The sequence below is a fragment of the Delphinus delphis genome, chromosome 8, assembly GCF_949987515.2.
Source record: "Delphinus delphis chromosome 8, mDelDel1.2, whole genome shotgun sequence".
Classification (NCBI taxonomy): domain Eukaryota; kingdom Metazoa; phylum Chordata; class Mammalia; order Artiodactyla; family Delphinidae; genus Delphinus; species Delphinus delphis.
The window spans coordinates 9,143,399-9,163,040 of record NC_082690.1 but is presented as its reverse complement, the minus strand read 5'-3'; the positions used below and the strand labels follow the sequence as shown (position 1 = coordinate 9,163,040).

The window sequence follows — 19,642 nt, the reverse complement described above, 5'->3', positions numbered from 1 at the left end:
GAAATCCCGCCCACTCTGCTAAAGTGGGGGGAACCAGAGTAGCAGCAATAGCAAACATTAGCTCTTGTTTGGCTTTTGAGGCCAAAATTAACTTCCTCCTGCTCTTTTTTTCCCTAACATTTTGTTACTGACTCAGGTGTTGTCATTATAAAACAGTGTGACTCTAAACGGTGGGTGGGACCCAGGAAAGAGTGGAGGAGGTGTTGGAAGCTAATTAGAATCCTCCAGAAGTGGGCAGAGATGAGAACCTGAGCCGGGAAGTCCTGTGGGTTCCTTGGACTCTGGGCTGTCAATTATCTATGCTCCACCAAGGAATCAAAAACTGGAGATGTCTCTGGAGCCAGAAACAGCAGGTGCTCATGAGAGCAATGTTTGCTGAGTGAGGTCGGAAGGACCAAGAGTTTGGAGAGATGCTTGTTGCTTCTGCCATTCGTACCTGTGAGGTCTTCCACTGCTTTCTCACCATCGTCTTTATGCTTCCTCATGTGCAGAAGGAAGTTTTTTCATTTGCAGAAAGGTTTAAATCAGACAGTGCATTGAAAAGCCTTGGCTCACAACAAGCCTTCAACAATTGCTAGTTATTATTATGATTGTTTTGTTATCTTTTGGGAAGGAAGTAGAATAAAAGATGCTATCACTGGAGTCTCTAGAAATCTTTGGATAATGGCTGCCAATTTCTTTTTCTTAAGTAGTAGATTTTTTTTCAGATGAGGTTTTACATGGGATCTCAACATATAAAATTGGTATCAGTAAGGTACCAGGCAGTGGGTGTCAAGGGGTGGTGGGATCCTGGGCCTTGCTTGCTCAGCCTCCCTATTGATTGTACAGGCAATTTGGACTTTCCTGGAATCCAAGGCTCTGAGGGCCCCAGTTAGAAAACCAAAGGTTTAGAATATAAGAGAAATGATGGTTTGTTTCCAAAAAAGTAGAGTCCAGCTTAATACCCTGCTAGTTAACATGTTTTGGTGAACCAAGAAAACCAAGCCAGAGAGAGGTGATCAGGGGAAGCCTCCAGGTAGGGAAGGACACAGATTTGCCAGGTGAGAGATGGTGAAACTGATGCCCAGGGATGTACTCTTTGGAAGAGAATGGGCAGAGCTCTTTTCCTTTTCTCACCCGGAGAGGGGCCAGGAATTGTGGAAATCCAGGGCTTGCAGATGAATGGGGGTTGAGGTGGAGTAAAAGGAGAGGGACAATAAGACAGAGACTGTCTGTCTCTACCCCACAGACGGCTCTGTGTCAGCTCTGGGAAGGAGTGGGAACCAGTGGGGGTTTCTGCAGATGGGGTCAGGTGGAGCTGTGCAATCTGACTGTGTCGATACAGAACCCTGTGTTTAGTGATGGTAATACATTCATAATTCTATTGTTCCTTTCCCTTTTGCTTCCTCTTAGTTTTCAGTAAAATTCCATCTTGGCTTTACCACTATCTGCTGGAAAAGACAAGGACTTAATTTGACTAGATCAAGGCCAGCAAAGTTGGCAGAGCACAGGTAATGATCAATCTACAAAGCTCTCACCACTGGATGCCCATGAATTTAACAGTGAAGATCGGTATCTCCAAAGCCTGAGGATCACTCAGCTCCTTTGTGGCTCAGTCACAGCTCTCCCACTTCTGGACGGGTCTGGTAGACCCCTTATCCCCATGGGATCCCTTCTCAGAGAAGTGTTTCTATGACTGACTCGCAGCTTCATACCCTAACACTGCCTTGTCTGTCATGGTAATGCATGGAATGACAAGGCTCTGTCTTACAAGAACAGGGGAACTTTCCATGGTCCTGAATACTGTGGATGCCTGCCTCACTTTTGCACATCAGTAGTTGTATCCAGCTTCAAGGAATTTTTTAAAATACGTTTTTATACATGTCAGGACTTGGCACCTTTAATTCTCTGGGGAAACTCATAACCCCAACTCCCTGAGCTATTCCTAAAGAAAAAGCACAGATGCCACTTTAGTCTTGCACAGGCTTTCTGATCTAATTCCTCATCTCAGGCCTGGAGGTGACTCAGGGATGTATCTTGCTATTTTCATGATCCACTGGCATCTCAGTAATGAATGTTCACCACCACGGTGCCCTCATTTAGCCTTATAACCTCAATAAGGTAATATTTGATTTGTGTTAAGTATCTGATTAAACAACTTAAAGTATTTAACCTATTGATCTTTTATACTTCACCAGCCCTACATTCCTGGGTAGACTAATTACTGAGTCGGAGAGCTTTCCTGAATGGGATTTGCATCTTGTTAAGACCTTTCCTTTGTCTTTAGGGCTCCATGTCAACAGCTTTCTCTTCTTGTTGCCTCTGGGCCTTATTTTACTGCCTGCTTCTCCATTATACCCTGCTTGGTTCTGTCTCGAGACTGACAACATTTGGTTTATCTACCAGGAGTAGGGTTCTTTAGGAGACCATGAATCTTACTGTTTATTTTAGAAAGTCAGTGATCAAATAAACCATTGGACCTGTTACTCTGTCCACCCAGATCTTTGAAGCATGGGAAATTGTCCAGAGTGACAACCCCATTTTAGGCAGTTGGTCACAGCTGTTGGATTGACCTAACCCTTATATCTCACAAGGAGAATAGGCCAGTGGGCATCTGTCAAGAGGATCACAGAAAACCATTTCAACTGGCCAATTAGTTAGCTAATTGCTCTAGTCTTAACCATCTCTTAGAAAGCTACAGAAAATCATACTTTTCCCCTCTTGCCTGCAAGGATATAGTTATGAATGTTAATGATAATTAGTTGATTTACATGCTGTCTTTCCTTCAAGAATCTCAAACATGCTGGGTTTGTTTATTTTTTTCTCTTATTTTAAAATTGGCTCTACAAAGACTGAGATAGCTTCTCCACAGGTCCTCCCCAAATAAGAATAACACCTCTTAGGATTAAGGGAATTCAATGAGAAAATTCATGTGGAACATTTACAATAATGCTGGCTAACTCATAAGTACTCAATAAACAGTAGCTATTATTATTGCATCATTTAAGAAGGCTCTGTGGCTTGTGCATGGTCAGGCTGGGAAGAAGGTGCACTGACCCAAGTGTCTGGACACTTTGCCCAGCCCACTGGGTTGCCCCACCCTGCATATATGGTCTCTACTGGCCCATCACAAGTCAAACTCTGACGAAAACATAATGGTTTGTGGAAGAAAAGACCCTGAAAAGGCCTATGTTCATCTTCACTCAAGCCACTGCCCACTGTCAATCAGAAGCAGAGTCAGATGGTCCTGTAAACAGAGATTCTCAGAGGGAGTCTCTCAAAGGGTGATATGCTTGACAACAATGCAAACCGAAGGATCCACCCCAGGCATGTGAACTAGAATTTTTGTGAGTAGAGCCCAGATATGCGCAATTAAAACAAGCTCCTTGGTGATTTTTATGTTCAATAACATTTGAGAACCACTTCCCACCATGTGGTTCCTTTCAAGCTGACCCTTAGGAACTTGCAATCAACTTCCAAGAAAGGCTGGGGTTGTGAGATGCTTACTCTGCAGCAGCATCGAACAGGCTCTACATCCCAGGTGGCATCCCAGGGTTGAAGGGGGCAATCAAAATTCAGTGTGGCCACCAAGCAGGGGTAATTGTGCAGTCTGTAGAGAGAGTGGCTGGGAGTAACTCCCAACAGCCCTGCCAGGATCTGGAACAGAGAGTGGACACCAGCCACCCCATGGCGGGTATGGAGGGCAAAGCAGCGTCCCTGGTGGGAAGGGACTAGCCCGGTGATACCCATAAAACTACTGAAACAGAGGCCCATGGCCCTCTTGGTCACCTCTGGAGATACCTTCAGGGGCATCTGTAACTCCAGGCTGGCTTCCCTCTGTTACTCGTGATACAGGTGGGAGGCTCACTCTCGCTTCCAAATGATGTTACCTTAGGGAATGCAAACTCTGCTGCATATAAGACACAGACAACCCATGGAAAATGTGACGCTGCTGGGAAACACACTCCTGCATACACACTTACATGCACTGCATCATTGCCTTTGTTCCCAAGCCGATACAAGCGATTTTCAGATAATCTGCTACTTCGGATTATCTGCACCACTGCTCGCCTTCATTAGCATGGCCAATTGAGAACTGACTGTGTGCTTTGGACCATTTCCAAGAAGGGAACCCATTGTCTGGATGATAAGAGCTCCCGAGAGAGCCACGGAAGTGGATGGAAACCTCAGGCAGATGCCCATTGGAGGAGCAGCAAACTTTTGAGGATGACCTGACTGTTACCAGGCTAGAGAAAGGAATCTTGTTCAGCATGTCACATTGATTGCCAAGGCAGTAAACCATAAAACTGTCCCACAGCTAGAACATGCACCGACTCTGAGACAGATGAGGCTTTGTTAGTAAAGGATGAAGCCATTCCAAGAACCAATAAAAGATGCAATATGGTTTTCCTTGGGCTGTATATTAACACCATCCAGGAAGCTACAGGGGATGGGGTTTGGCAAACGACTCTGCTTTGCTCTGGCTTTTGCATAGCAAGGATGAGACAGAGACCGCATTTGAGATGGGGAAATCGTGTGAGACCAGATGAAAGGCTTGGAAGGAATAAGCCTCTGTAGAAACCAAGACTCCAAAGAAACCACCGCTGTTTACGTGTCACAGACACACTCTTCTGTCATTTAACATCTTGGTGAAATACTCCAAATAGATCTCAAAACCAAAACATCCTAAGAAAAAAAGAAAAAGAAAGAGAAAAAAGAAAAAAGACAGCACAGAGTTGTAACTGCCTTCCGGGCAACTGTGTTTTGGATGGTGTCATTTTTCTTATGACATAAGCTCCCAAATGGCACAGACTCTGTCTCTTAGAATAAATAGCAACTAGCAGTGGGGCATGCCTCATGTGGTTTTCTGATAAGCATTGTTTGGTGGTATGCTGTTTATCACAAAGAGAACAGATACCATTGTCACACAGGCTCATGAGCTGCCTTTTGCAAGAATCATGAGAGGGGTCCCCTACAACTTTTACAAGTCTGTATTCTGTCCAAAATAATAATGAGAAATGAATTATCTAGGTTGAAAGGTAATTGAAGGAGGAGGTACATTACTCGGTAGGTCAGAGAGCCTATGTCTGGGGTCAATCTGTATTCACGAGGTCTTTTCAGTGGGTTCGCAATCAGCCAGAGGGTCTGCTGACTGTGTTTCTGGCAGGTCAACCCTGACCCCAACCCTTAACAAAACCAAAGGATGTGAGCTGTGAGGTTTACACGTACAGGGTTCTGAGGACAACTGTCTATGGCTTTGGGGGTGGCGCCAGACATAGTGGTTTTCACTGCTGGCTGCACGTTAAGATGACCCGGGGTAGCATAAAAAATAAACACCCAGGCTCCACCTCTAAAGATTCTGATCTAATTGGTCCAAGGTGGGCCCACAATGTGGGTAATTTTAAAAAGTACCTTGGAGATTCTATGCGCAACTAGGGTTGAGAAAACCTGAGCAAAGGTCTCTACTGTGATATGCGAGAAAACAGGAGGCCCTGGTTCAATTCACAAAGCTGAGGACCAAATCCAGCCTTTGAAAGAGGATTTTTCATCCTTAGGATGCCAGCAAATAAACGGCAGCCGGGGGAGGGAGGTGCGAATAGGAAGGGAAGAGAGAAACACAGAGAGAGCCAAAAGCCTATTGAGAGAAGAGAAATAGGATTGATTTTCCCTGAATAGTTTTTTTTGCAACCAGCGTCTGAAAGGTGAAAGCTGTGTTTATTCTTACCCCCGAAAAGAGTTATCATTTAGGAAAATTTAGTATTTCCATCAGCAATCACAGAGGAGTCGGGCAACTGGTGAACGGCAGCATTAGGGACTAATAAAAGAAAAAGCGTCCTGCTATGACCAAGAGCCCATAACCATAACAACTGCCGGGGGCTTTGGGGAATCTGCCCGTTGACCATCAAAGAAACCAGAAAAGGGGGCAGGCCCCTTGCAGAAGGCAGTGAAGCTGGAAATGACAAAGCAGAGTGCGACTTATCAAGGAAGGGACTTCCAGGGAGGAGAATAAGAAGAGGCCCAGTGCACCACCTTTGCTTCAAATGGGTTCTTAACAGCAGGCTCTTTAGCTGTCTAGAGTATTGCATTTTACTTGTTCCTTTTTTCTTTTTCCCTTCTTTGTTCCATCTCTCTTCTTACTCGTGTATTTCTACTCAGAACAGGAGTCAGGAATCCACTCTCCCTGTTCACCGGTCTCTCCTTGGCAGAGATGCTCTTGAACAGGTGTCAGGGTGCTGCTCAGGTCTGGACTAAGAAGAAGCAGTGGGAAGAGTGCTGGTGCCTCACTGCTCCTGCCCACCCGCCCATGGGACACATGAGGATCTGGAGTGTGGCCTATGCCTGGACGCGGCAGGGGGCCGTGAAGGAAGTTTCCACATCGTGTCTGGCTTTAGCAAGACAAAGCCATTGGCTGCTTCTCTCCTACAACTCCTGGTTCTCCCTAGGGAGGTGCTGGTTTCTACTGCACAGGGATAGATGGAGCTGCCTGTCATCATTAAAACATCTCCTGGGAGTGTATGCTTCGGAGTTTCTCAGGAAGCTGTAAAAATAGCTGGTACCCAGGGAAGTGAGGAGTGGCACTCCAGGGCTGCCCAGAAAGAGAGGGGCACAGCACCTAGCCGCCCCTTGGATTTCTACCTCTGAACCTATTGATCCCTGTAGCCACTTCAAGATTCCATGTGAGCAGCTGAAGGAGGTTGAGAGAACTTGGACATTCCCTCTGGAGTTCCCTGGCAATTCCTAACCTCTGAACCTGCTCCAATGATAGGCATGGGAGAGCCACCGCAATCCTGTATAAAACCCGAGGGTTAAGCTAGCAGAAGAAAGCATGAGGGTCACTGGCCTGGAGATTGGAGGGAGTTTGCTGAGTGTGTGTGTGTATGTGTGTGTGTGTTATGTGAACCCATGCCCCCGGCACAAGGGAAATTAACCAGACTCTGCCTAGTGGGGGAATTCTGCATCGCAACCTAATCAAGGCTTAGTTTTTCATTAAAATTTCCATTAATACTGGAGCCGCTTAGAGCAAGTTGAGTGGAAATAACCCTAGTGCACCTTCCAGCCTCTATTACCAATCTAAGGGTCAGAGGGAGGATGTGTACTTTTTCTGGGACCATGTGCATTTTTCCATCACTATTATCATCACCCCCGGCGCCTATTATATGTAGCAGGCAAAGTACAAAGAGGGTCACAGAGAACCTACACTTGTCCGACGTGACAGACAGGAACTGAATAAAAACGGAACTATGCTGAGGTGGAGAGGGAAGTCATGAAACCTCATGGGCTGGACTTCACTTTTCAGCATTGAGAAAAGCTTCTTCTTCCCCCCACCGCCTACTCTAAATGAGACAGGTGTACAGCAGCTTCAGAGAGAGGGAAGGCAGCAGGTCTTCTGTGGGGGCTGGGGATGCTGAAAGGGACTAAGGAATTCACCCTCTTGGGGTCATTTTTATATAAGAGCTACTCAGAGTATCTCCACCTCTACCAGCTCTACTGTGCCGCTTCTCTGCCCCAAGGCCAATTAGCTCTTGGAGATGCCCACTGTTGTTCCCTTGGGGTTGGCAGACATTTGGTCCTGCCCAAAACATCCAGGAGACATTTGGTCCATAAGGCATTTGGTCCAAGCCAAAAGGTCCTTTATATTTGGAGGACCATTTGGTCCTGTCCAAAATTGTCCATAAGATGTTTGGTCCATTCCAAAAGGTCCTCAGATATCTGGTCATATTTGGTCCTGTCCAAAATGCCCATGGAGACATTTGGTCTACTCCGAAAGGTCCTTGGTATTTAGTCCTGTCCAAAACCATTTGGCATGGACCAAATACGCTCACAGATATTTTGGACAGGACCAAATTCAAGGCCCCTCTGGCATAGACCAAATATCTTATGGAGTTTTGGACAGGACCAAATGTCCGGCAGAGCATCTGGTCAGCAGACATTTGGATGTTTGGGACAGGACCAAACACCTTGCAAGGCATCTGGGAAACTGGTTCCCTTGTTTCAGGTCCCTCAAAGGTTGATTCAATGACACTTGGCTGAACTGCATCCCTTTCCATCCTTAGCTGCAGCCACAGGGTACTGCTTCCTGGTCCATGAACACTATGTTCTCGACAGGAATGTCCTGGGTAGAACATTCACCCGCAGGTATTGAAGCTCATCCCTTGTGTCCAGCTTGAAGGCCCTCATGCTGTCCCCTCCAGGCAGAATTAACTGTGATCATACTCTAGGTTTCCACGGTCTTCCATATGTTATTGATGATATTATGATTATTTGGGGTGTGTCTCTTTTCCCCTTCACACGGTAAGCAGAGACCATATTTTGCTCAGCACGTATCCTCTGTATTACGTGCAGGGAAAGTAGCAGAGTAGTTCCTTGTAAAACTTTGTTGTATTGTGGTAAACGTCCTTCCGATGTGAGCCTAGTCATCGGTAGTCACAAACCAATAGACGTGCATTAACAAGAAAATCCAAACCCAGCTCATGCCATCTGCAAGTGATGTTTGTGGGATGTTGTTTTTGTGTCACATGTATGTTTTGCCACCTGAGGCTGCAAGTTCTGAGGGAAACGTTGTACTATGAGAATATCTAAAATCAGTTTTAGTACAGTGGCTCTTAGCCAGGTATGCATTTCAGGAGATATTCTAGTAGAAATATAAGAAAACCCTAATGGTAAACAGCATAGTCTGGAAACTTCCTACATGGGTTTGAGGCCTATACCTCCAGCACTCATCAGCTGTGTGACCCTGGGAAGGTTTCTTAAACTCTATGTGTGTCCATTTCTTCCCATGTGTAAAATGGGGGCCATAATAGAACCTGTCTCCTAGGGCTGTTTTGAGGATTACATGAAGTAATTTATATAAAGAATTTAGAATTTTCTACTCATGCTATGTAAGTATAAGCACGTACATGCTATTGTTTTTGTTGTTACTGAATCAGAGTCCCCGGATTGGGAAGATCTGGGCATTTTTATTTTGAAAGAGCTGCTCAGGAGTTGCTGATTTGCACCCTTGGTTCAGAGCCATCTGTCTTCTTTTTTTTATAGAAGTTGAGGAAACATTTAATCAACAATAAAGAAGTGCAGTGGGATCTTGGCTAATCAGGAAGATCATGGATTCCTGGAATCCAATTCTCCCTGGCAATTCATTTCAAGTCATCTTGCTATCTTCTCGCTCTATCTACAACGGACAGCCTTGGGTTCCAGCTCCTGTCCGGGTACCAGCTTCCTCTTCCTGCGGCGATGAGTGATCAAGGAAGATCTTGAGAGCAGGGAAGGGAAGAAGGAAAGTGTGCGTGTGTGTGATCCACCCACTGCATAACCAGCTCCTGAGGAATAGACAGCCGAGTGCCCTTAGCGCTCTTCCGGGGCTGCTGAGCCTTCCAAGGGTTTACCAAGATGGGACAAATCTAATGAGAAGAAAGTTACAGCCAAGCTGATTGAACAACAACCCATTTCCTTCGCTTAGGAACAATGAAGAAACACTTTTCTCACTTCCATGGCACAGGGAAAACAATAGGAGTGATTTGTGCTGCCTGGTTATCCAACAGGGTCTCCCTCCCAACACGGTTCATTTTCTCGCCCTGTGATATTAACGCTTAGAGCTGAATACAGCTCTCTTTTTCTCTCTGGTGGGGTTTTTGCTTTTCCCATTTTTATTTGGATCGACTGTGAGGTCTTTCATCAGGGGAATAAGAAAGCCCATGTTCTTGAGGAGCCAGTCACTGAGCTGATGTGCTGATCAATGAACAGTGCTTGTGTGGGTATATGCACTTTGGGTCTGGAATGGGAGAATAACTGTTGAAGGATTCCTGGGGAGGGAGAGGTCCTGACCGACAGCCTTGGGGTCAGGGTTCCCCCCCAGTCTTACAAGGTTCAGATACCTGACGTCCATCCTAGGAAATGCTGTCGTGACCAGGAAACCTGTTCAACAAGGCATTTTTATTTGTCAATAGCTCTGTTATCTTTTTGTCCAATTTATTTCAGGGAAAGACATCACTCTACGTTTAAAAAAAAAAAACCCAACAGCAAAGAGAAAAAAAAGCTCCAAATGACTCCATGTCGTAGGACAAAGCATCTCAAGGAAATAACTTTGAAAGTTGGGAGTTATGAGAAATGAAAAAAACAGTCAGAAAATGTGCCTCTAATGAGTTCAATCACTGCGGAAGTCCATTTCCATTCTCTTGAATTCTAGACAAACAATTTCCACCTGCAAATACTGTTCAGAAGCACTGTATGCACAAGGTTGAATATTAAGTTGCTTGACAAATATTTTGGTTCAGAACTGCCTGCCTAGAAGTGCTTCTGGAACAACAATAATGTGGCTTTCGAGAGAGCTGGGCTGTTTGCACATAGGTGTAGCTGATGTGTTTAATGGACTTTTGCAGAAGGGAATTGCCTGGAAGGCAGCAGTGTTTTAAGGATGAGTTTTCAACTCCAAATGTGAGGTGGAGGGAAGATTGGGGGAGAATACAGAGAGAAATGCAGCTTCTTCATCACCTGTTTTCCCTGGAGGGCCATGGCTGTAATGACTTCGACTTTGCTGTGATGGATTCGGCAAACAAGTGAGCCCGTGCTTCTGCTCCCAGAGAGAATCTCAAGTGAAGCTGCCCAGAGGAACCGTTGTCCTACCTGGATTCTGAGACCCCTCCTGGGACCTCATTTGGGATGTTCACAACTAACATTTCTGAGAAGTGCATGAGTGTGCATGTGTGTGTCAGTACGCGCGTGCGTGTGCGCGTGTGGCACTCTTTTCAGGAACAAACAAGGCCAATGATATTTAGGGAAACCTGCTCACTTTGGGCAGGAGTGCAGTGACCCTATGAACACTTCACAAAAGACCTCAGGTCCTGGATCTGGCCGGTCTGGGAAGGTTTGCTGTTTCCTGATCTTGGGACAACGCAGTTAAAATCCTGGACTCCCTGCATCCTGGAGAGAAACCCTGAAGCTTCTTTTCTCCAGGGTGCGGGACAGGACTGTTTGGTCACACTCACGCGTGATGACAAATACGGGGAAGCTTGTCTCAGAAAAACCTCAGCACCTCCTGAAGGCATGATACAGAAGCAATGGCTACAGAAAGACGCTGGACTTTCCTCTCCCCAGACTGCCTCCTTTCCCCCACGGTCGGACGGGCTGCCCAAGCTTGGGGAGCTTCCTGCCTCTTCCAGGAAGAAGAGGCCTGTCCACTGGACCCCGGGCAGCATGGGGGCCTTTCCTCCTGCCCCTCCTCATTAGTTCCTTCCCGACTCCCCCAGATGACAGAAGGGCCCCTGCTTGGTTTTCATTATGGCTGAGAGTCAGCTAATACCGTGCCATTTGCCGTCTCAAATCTATAAAGAGCTGTGGGCAGGCCATTCGTTTTTCAAAAATTTAACTGCCCCAGGTGGTTCACCTGGGGTTTTAATAATTTTCAGGTCCATTTAAAACCCCGCAGCCCTGAGTGTGCAACGGAGAGTCTATTCCTGTGGGCATTCGGTTATTGTAGAATTAACAAAAATATCAGCCCTCCCCTTCTCGCCCATGGTTGAGGTTGTGTGTACAGAGTAGGAACGTTCTGCCAAAGGAAGGGGTTTCCAGCGACGTCCTGAAGCTTTCTCCACCTGTTAGGATTTTCCATCCCCACTCCCAGTGCGGAGCTAACTAGAGAAATGTCTCACCCAAGCTCGCTTGCTCTTTATTGCTTGGCTTCCCCTGCATGGGTATGTAGATCTTTCTTTTGTTTGTTTTTGCAGGACTGCCCATTTTTGGTTACTCTGGGAAGTCACTGGACGCACTGAACAGGTGAAAGTAAAGGGCGCCTCTAGGTCCAGGGTCCCAAGGTGGTTTCAAATGCTTACATGGTCTTTCTGCTTCTTGGGCACTTGTCTCTTCTTTAGCTTTCAGATCTTAGACCACCTCCTCCAGGAAACTTTCCCCTCTTGAACCCCATCTATTTTTAACCCACTAGTATATTCCTCAACCTTTTCATATCTGTAGTTAATTATCGTAATAGCTTATGCGTATCTCAGGGTGTCTTTGTTAATTGTGGGTGGCTAGACTTTTAACTCCTGGTTTGGAATCAATCCATCTTTTCTGGCACAAGGCTACAGGTCTCAGTGGCACGCTCTGAATACTTGCTAACTCTGCATGACTCACTCAAGCCCTCCTATGAGTCGGGTTACCCAACCAGCCAGCAAATGTTGGAGGACACCAGGGCTTGGCTGTGAGCTTTCCCCTCTTCTCCACTTCAATTTTTCTCCCAGGGTAATTGCATGAAATTCCAAGGCTTTAAATACCATTATACAGACAATTTTTGAAATTATAAATCCAGCCCTGACCTACCCTCTGAGCTCCAGCCTTGTTTATTCCACTGTCTTTTTGAATCTCTTTTTGGAGGTCTGATACTTATTGAAAACTATAACATATCCGAAACAGGCTTGTAACTCCTACCCCTCAACCCCCAGTCTGTTTCTCTTCCAGTCTTTGGCTTGCTGGTACACTGTAACACCATCCAGCCAGTGGCTCAAGCCTCATATCTAAAAGTTTGTCTTGATTCCTCCCTTTCCTTCTCCCTCCGTATTCAACACGCCAGAAAGTCCTATGGGTGCTCGATCCAGAATGCATCTAGAATCTCTTCACTTCTCTTACCTGCTGCCATTCTAGTCCAAGCCACCATCAGCCCTTGTGTGGACCCAACTGGTCTCTCTAAAATGCCCTAAAAATGCCCCACATAGCAGGCAACAGTGATCTTTTGAAAGCAAATCAGCAATGACTGGGAGAACATATTTGCAAATCACATATCAGGTAAAGAACTTGTATTCAAAGCATACAAAGAACACTTAAAACTCCACAATAAGAAAACAAACAGCCCAATTAAAAATTGAGCAAAAGATCCAAACAGACACTTCACCAAAGAACATATACAGATGGCAAGTAAGTATATGAAAAGATACTTGATATCATCTGCCATTAGGGAAATGCAAATTAAAAATACAATGAGATACTTCTACACGCTTATAAGAATGGCTAAAATCGTAAAAGCTGACAAGACAATGCAAAGATCTGGAGCCATGGGAACACTCATTCATTGCTGGTGGAAATGCAAATGGTACTTTGGAGGACAGTTTGGGAGTTTCTTACAAAGCTAAACATACGCTTACCATATGATCAAGTAATTGTAATTCTAGGATTTACCCAACTGATTTGAAAACGCATGTGGGCATAAAAATGTGTGAATGCTTATAGCAAATTTATTCATAACCATTAAAAACTCGTAGCAATAGTTGAAGAGATAAACAAACTTGGGTAAATCCATATAATGGAATATGATTCAGTGATAAAAAGAAATGAGGTATCAGTCCATATATGGATGAATCTTAGATACATAATGCTGAGTGAAAGAAGCCAGTCTGCAAAAACTACATACAGTTTGATTTCATTTATATGACACTGGAAAAGGCAAATCTATGGAAAGAGTAAACAGATAAGTAGTTACCAAAGGCTTGGGTAGAGGAGAGGGTTGAATAGGTGAAGCACAGGGAATTTTAAGGCACATAGCTAGGAGGATACAAAGATAATGAAAACAGTCCTAAGAGTACCTAGGGAATTTACTATCTAGCCAGATAACTGGTGGAGTATTTCTTTCCTTGTATCTATAGCAATGAGTTCCTCCCTTACTTGTCACCTAACTAAACTAACAAACCAGCTAACTAGTTAGGCAGTGAACTCTCTCATTCCTATTTGAATCATTGTTTTGTGTCCCAATTTCTCTGAGTTAACCTCGAAGTCTCAAACTTTGTATTTTAGCCAATTTTTAGTAATCTGCTCTTCATCAAATTACAGAAAGTAATATAATAAACAGGCTTGAGTTTCCTCCTCTCCTAGCCCTCCTTGCTCTCCTGGGAAAGTAGTAAAGATAGAAGTGGTCCCCATGGGACTTCCCTGGTGGTCCAGGGGTTAAGACTTTACCTTCCAATGCAGGGGGTGCAGGTTCGATCCCTGGTTGGGGAGCTAAGATCCCACATGCCTTGGGGCCAAAAGAACAAAACATAAAACAGAAGCAATATTGTAACAAATTCAATAAAGACTTAAAAAAATGGTCCACATCAAAAAATCTTAAAAAAAAAAAAAAAGAAAAAAAAGAAATGGTCCCCAGGTGTGCAGCTGGGTCCAGGAAGGGGCAATGCAGTCAAGGGCTTGAATAGCCAAAGGAGAAGCAAGTCCAGACAATGAGTACTTGTATTCAGCTGATTTGGACAGCCACACTCGCAAAGACGTACAGGAAAGCAGATGACCCAGACAAACGAAGTTCAAGGAAACAAGGCCACATTTGGCTGGGAAGGGCAGAGAGAGAGCTTGGTCAGCCAGAGCGCTGTGCTGCGTGTGCAGAATCTGAGCTGGTCCCATCTGTTATCTGGTCAGGACAGGTGGGTTGCCGGCAGAGTTTGGGCTCAGGCAGGCGACACCAAGAGGAAAATTTATGAATAGACCTTTAGCTCTGGTCGCTTTGTAGCCCAGCAGCTCTGAAAATTAGATCCAGATGGGTAGTATTTTCATAGCTTCTCCTGACTAAGGCATTTATGTTAATTCTTGGGACCCAAGGGGAAGGAGGAAGCATCTAAATGCAAGGAATCTATAATTGCTTCTTAATATGTTTCCAAAATTCATCTGTGTTTTCACTCATCGCCACAGTTGGGGCTGGCACAGGGACTGGGCAGGGAAAAACAAATGGGAGCCCAGGGCCTTCCTCATCACATATGTGTCTATGTGAGATTTCCAAAGCAGAACGGTGAGGAGTTTTTGGAATATTCTCCCAATCCAGGAAGAATTCTGGGTTGGGGTTAGTAAGATCTTCCTCCACTGGGAAATTGATTAATCCTTGCTCTGCTCATAGAAGCATGTAAAGAAGCTCTAAACACCAGGGTGTATTTCCCTCCCTCCACACTTAGGTTTTTCCATGAGTTAACTATGGAAGGGCTGGGGGTTAACAGAGCATACACCAGTAAGGCTCATCTATTTGGAGGCTTCTCTGGGAATGGAGCTACTTCTGGTCATGGCTCTGCCCTTAACTAACTGTGTGATCTTGGGTGAACCCTTTCTGGGTCCCCACGTCCTCACTCGTTAACGGAGAGGCTCAAATGAGAGGACTTCAAGGGCCCTTTCAAACTCTAATCTTCAATGCTTATAAGGGTCTGCATTGGGGATGGTCTGGCTCTGCTGTAATGTTATAGAAAGAAGGGAAGGACAGTTCTTTTCTGAGCAATATTTTGGAATTCTGTAGCTTGCAAAGAACTTCAAAGACTCTATATTTTACCTTTTTTTGTCAGATTGATCCCCAATCTCTATCTCAAGGGGATGAGATGTCACAAGCATGCTAAGTAATCTCTGTCCAGAATTTCACGGCCTTTGCAAGTTCCTCTTATGCACCTACCAAGCACCAGACCCTTGCCTGTAAGTCTTGATTCCATGGTGAGACGTCCGGACAAAGCAATGGCACCAGGGAGGGGCTTGAACAAGCTCAGGTGGCCACCGCTATGGGGAGTGCTGCTGCACAGGTTACTGGGGCCCAGTACCCACCCTCCTTCCTGAGCTCACACAAGAAATCACGCAGTCACCCAAGCCCATGTACTGCTTGGGGACCCACAAAAGGAAAACAGTCTTTTTGTTTCTCTTCCAAATTTCAAGGGAAGAGTATTTGAAGGGGTTAGTGGGAAAGGATGGCAGGAGCTTTGCTTGGGGGCTAAGAATTTTAACTTCTATTTCAGAGATGGTCACAATCAATGGATTCTAAGAAGCTGATCTGCTTTCTCTGAACGCTTCCCCAGCCCCCGAGCCTGGATGGCAATAAAAACATGTCCCTTTTGTCTCTACTACTGGGTGGCTTGAGGAGATGGAGTGAGTTTTATTTCTACTCGAAAAAAAGTAGGGGGCCGACTGCAGTGGTGCAGGTGATGTCAACCAGTGCACACATGAAGGGGTCTGCCTCTGGTCAAGAGGCGGTAGGTGCACCTGGCTCCACTAGGTCACTCCCAAGTTCAGCATCTGTGGAAGGCCCTCACCTCCAGGCTTGCTGTCTGCCCACTCCAGCTGGCCTCTCAGATCCTCTGAGGGATGACATCAGCATCGCCCCTCTCCTGCCGGTTTCATTTATCTCTTAAACACACCATCCCAGCTTTGGGGGCTTTATCTCCACACTCGTTTCATATAATCAAGTCCACTGAGCCAGTGATCTGACCTTTTACTTTTCCAGCTACTGTTCATGACTTTAGAAGTGGATTTCTGCTCTTCCACAGCACTCAGCACGTCTGACCTAACGGGCTGGGCCGTCTTTGCTTTGCTCTGTGATTATGCACTCGGCATATTTTTAATTACGGCTCAATTCTGTATGTCAAAAGCCCTCAAGTTTGGATGGAGGCTACTACAAAAAACTTTTAGCTTTGGCCTACATCTGCTTTCATGTAGGGGTTAGGGGTGGAGGAGGAGAGTTGGGAGAGGAGTTGGATGTCATGGGATTGAAGCCTGCAGGCAGCAGTATTCGACCGTTTTTCTCTAGTTGGGGGTCTGCAGGTGGTGGGGACAAAGGGGTCAATCACCAGCAGGTACTGCGGGGGCATCCCAACGCCCACCGGCTGTCTTTGTCACTCCCAGGAACAAAGAGGCTGCTTCCTGGCTGACTGGGAGTGCATCATGGCAGAGGTGGGGAGTGAAAGAATGCACTCACAGGCTCAGTTCATGAAAGGTTTTTGTAAGCCACACACGGGGGACTGAACTCTACTCTGTAGGCAACAGGAAGCCATTCAAGGCAGGCAAATGATCACTTCAGCAGCTGTCTGGGTAATGGGTTAATGAGGAGAGACTGGAGGCTTGGAAACTACTTAGAGGCCACAGAGGTAAGCCAAGCAAAGAAGAGGAAGCTATTTTGTAGGCAGAATGGAATGAACTTGTTAACCGAGAGACAGAAGGAGAGGAAGGTGTTGAGGACAACTCCATGCTTTTGGTTTGAGAAATATATGGATGATGATAAAACTAGAATAAGAAATCCAGTAGGAGAAGGAAGCTTGAGAACGGGAGAGGATGACAGGTGTTGTTTGGGGCAGACTGGATTGGAGATGGGGTGTGGGTCTAGGTCTCTGTGTGGAACTCTGGAGAGAGACCTGATTGGAGCTACAGATGGGGGTGTATTCAGCATCAGGGTGAGAGTGGATCTCATGGGCAAAGGTGAGTTCACCTCGGAAAAGGAACACACAGTGTCGGGGCACAGCGTCTAAGGGGCAGGCGGAGCCAGGGAGTTCCAGGAGGTGAGAAGCCCGAGCAAATGCCATTAATATCCTGGAGGGAATTGCGTCACGTCCGTCCTCTGCATCCTCTTTCAGTCATGGGGGAATCCCCGCCCATCCTGGGGCTTCTCCTGCCCCCTGGGGCTGCTGGGCTGGCTCTGGAGAATGACCCCCACCATGCTGCTCTTAGACCTGAGTCTCTCAAACTAGTGACTCTACATGTATTTTTTCTTGTTTGTTGGTTTTGGGGGGTTTGGGAAAGGTGCTGAGAGTTCTCTAAAGAGCTTCCCCTGATAGTCTGGGGATATATATTCTGAGGGCCCTTTGAGTTCTCAAGTTCAAGATTATCTGATGTGGTCCTGGACTCCGTGTGCCTGGACCAGAGATATGTCTCAGGCCCGTAGGCAGCCACATGCTACCACATGGTACCATTTTTGCTACTATAATGTTTTCTTTCTTGCTTCTTTTGCGCTTCAAATATGTTTTATTACCAACTCTAAAGGTATTGAGGTTTTTTTTTTTTTAATTGGAGTACAGTTGCTTTACAATGTTGTGTTAGTTTCTGCTGTACAGCAAAGTGAATCAGCTATACATATACATGTATCCCCTCTTCCTTGGATTTCCTTCCCATTTAGGTCACCACAGAGCATTGAGTAGAGTTCCCTGTGCTATACACTCTGTTCTCATTAGTTCTCTATTTTACACATAGTAGTGTGTATATGTCAATCCCAATCTCCCAATTCATCTCACCTCCCCACCCCCCACCTTGGTATCCATATGTTTGTTCTCTACATCTGTGTCTCTATTTCTGCTTTGCAAATAAGTTCATCCATACCGTTTTTCTAAATACCACATATATGCATTAATATAGAATATTTGCTTGCACACTCTGTGTGACAGTCTCTAGGTCCATCCACGCCTCTGCAAATGGCCCACTTTTGTTCTTTTTTATGGCTGAGTAATAGTCCATTGTGTATATGTACCACATCTTCTTTATCCATTCCTCCATTGATGGACATTTAGGTTGCTCCCATGTCCTGGTTAGAGTGAATGGTTCTTTTCTAATAGTTACATTGAGAAGTAGTTCTCATACCATACAATTCTCCCATTTAAAGTGTATAATTCAATGTTTTTTAGTATATTCACAAATATATATGACTACCAACTCAGTCTGTTTTAGAATATGTTCATCACCCCCAAAAGAAGCCCTACATTCTTTCGCTGTAGCCTTCCTAACCCTTTAGACTTGGCTTCAGCCCCCTCTCCCCAGCCCTAGGCAACCACTACCCTACTTTCTGTTTCTTTAGATTTCCCTGTTCTGAACATTGCATAGGAATGGAACCATGTAATATGTGGTTTACTGTAACTGTCAAAGAGATTTCATTATCTTATCTGATAACTGAATCTTCACTCTGGACGAAGGATATTGGCATCAAGCACAGGGCTGGGTGCTTTTCCATTTTCTCATTTAATTTTCTCCACGTCTCCAGAAAGGTAGCTGTATTAACCCCATTTTATAGATGAGAGAGCTAAAGTTAGAGAGATTAAGTGGATTGGCCAAGGCCCCCGAGACCGTGAGCGGTAGAGCCGGGATGGACATCTACTGAGTTGCTAAGTGCTGCAGGCAGGATGGGTCAGGGAGAGAAGACAAAGAGTCCGCCAGCAGTCGCATGAGTGGGACTCCCAGAATGATGCCCATGGGACCTGCTGGACCAGATCAAGGTGAAGCTGATTCCAGCAACAACTTGATGTTTGCCCGGGGTTGGGGTGAAATTCCCTGTTTTACTGCTTCTCTGTGAGGGGGGAGGGAGTGGCAGGATCTGAGCCCCCAGGCACCCTGGTGCCCTGGGAATGTTCAGGACTGGATTCAGGCTGTTGTCACCACCAAAGCCCTGCCCTGTCACCGGCATCAGTGTCAGGCCCTGGGACACAGACAGACACCCCCTCCCCATGCTCCAGCTTCGTGGACCTTTAGAGTCAAGGCTCTGCTACCCCCGCCGTGGAGAATTTATCATCTCATTACAAAGGAGAAGGCATATTTTTTCAGTACGGTTATATGTGGTAATGAAGCATGCAGAAAACCACGCAAGATAGATGGCGGCTTTCACTAGTGAAGGCGAAAACTTGGTTAACTTAATAGTCTATTTATTACATTCACTCTCTGAGCTTGCATACCTGATTAACATGTCCCATCTCCCTCCTTGCTGTACAATTAAAATCGTAACGCGTGGTTGTATGAGCAGACTCCAGCAGAGATGGGGATGGGATCTGAGGCCATACCGATCAAAGACAAGAAGTGCAGAGGCACTTTTCTCTCCGAGTCATGGTGGTAGAGTTGTTCTGCTTCTAAGGAAGTGACCTTTCAGAAGTGAATGGACTCTAGGAGTAAGGACCCTTCTGGGTCCTTTGCCTGGTCTTATCCA

At 45.7% G+C, this 19,642-nt stretch overlaps 1 protein-coding gene across 6 annotated transcripts in view; it reads right to left on the bottom strand.

The window, feature by feature from the left end:
- The window catches only part of KIRREL3 (kirre like nephrin family adhesion molecule 3), a 543,060-nt gene that overhangs the window by 209,867 nt on the left and 313,551 nt on the right, over window positions 1-19,642 (bottom strand). The gene's annotated exons all lie outside the window — the stretch shown is intronic.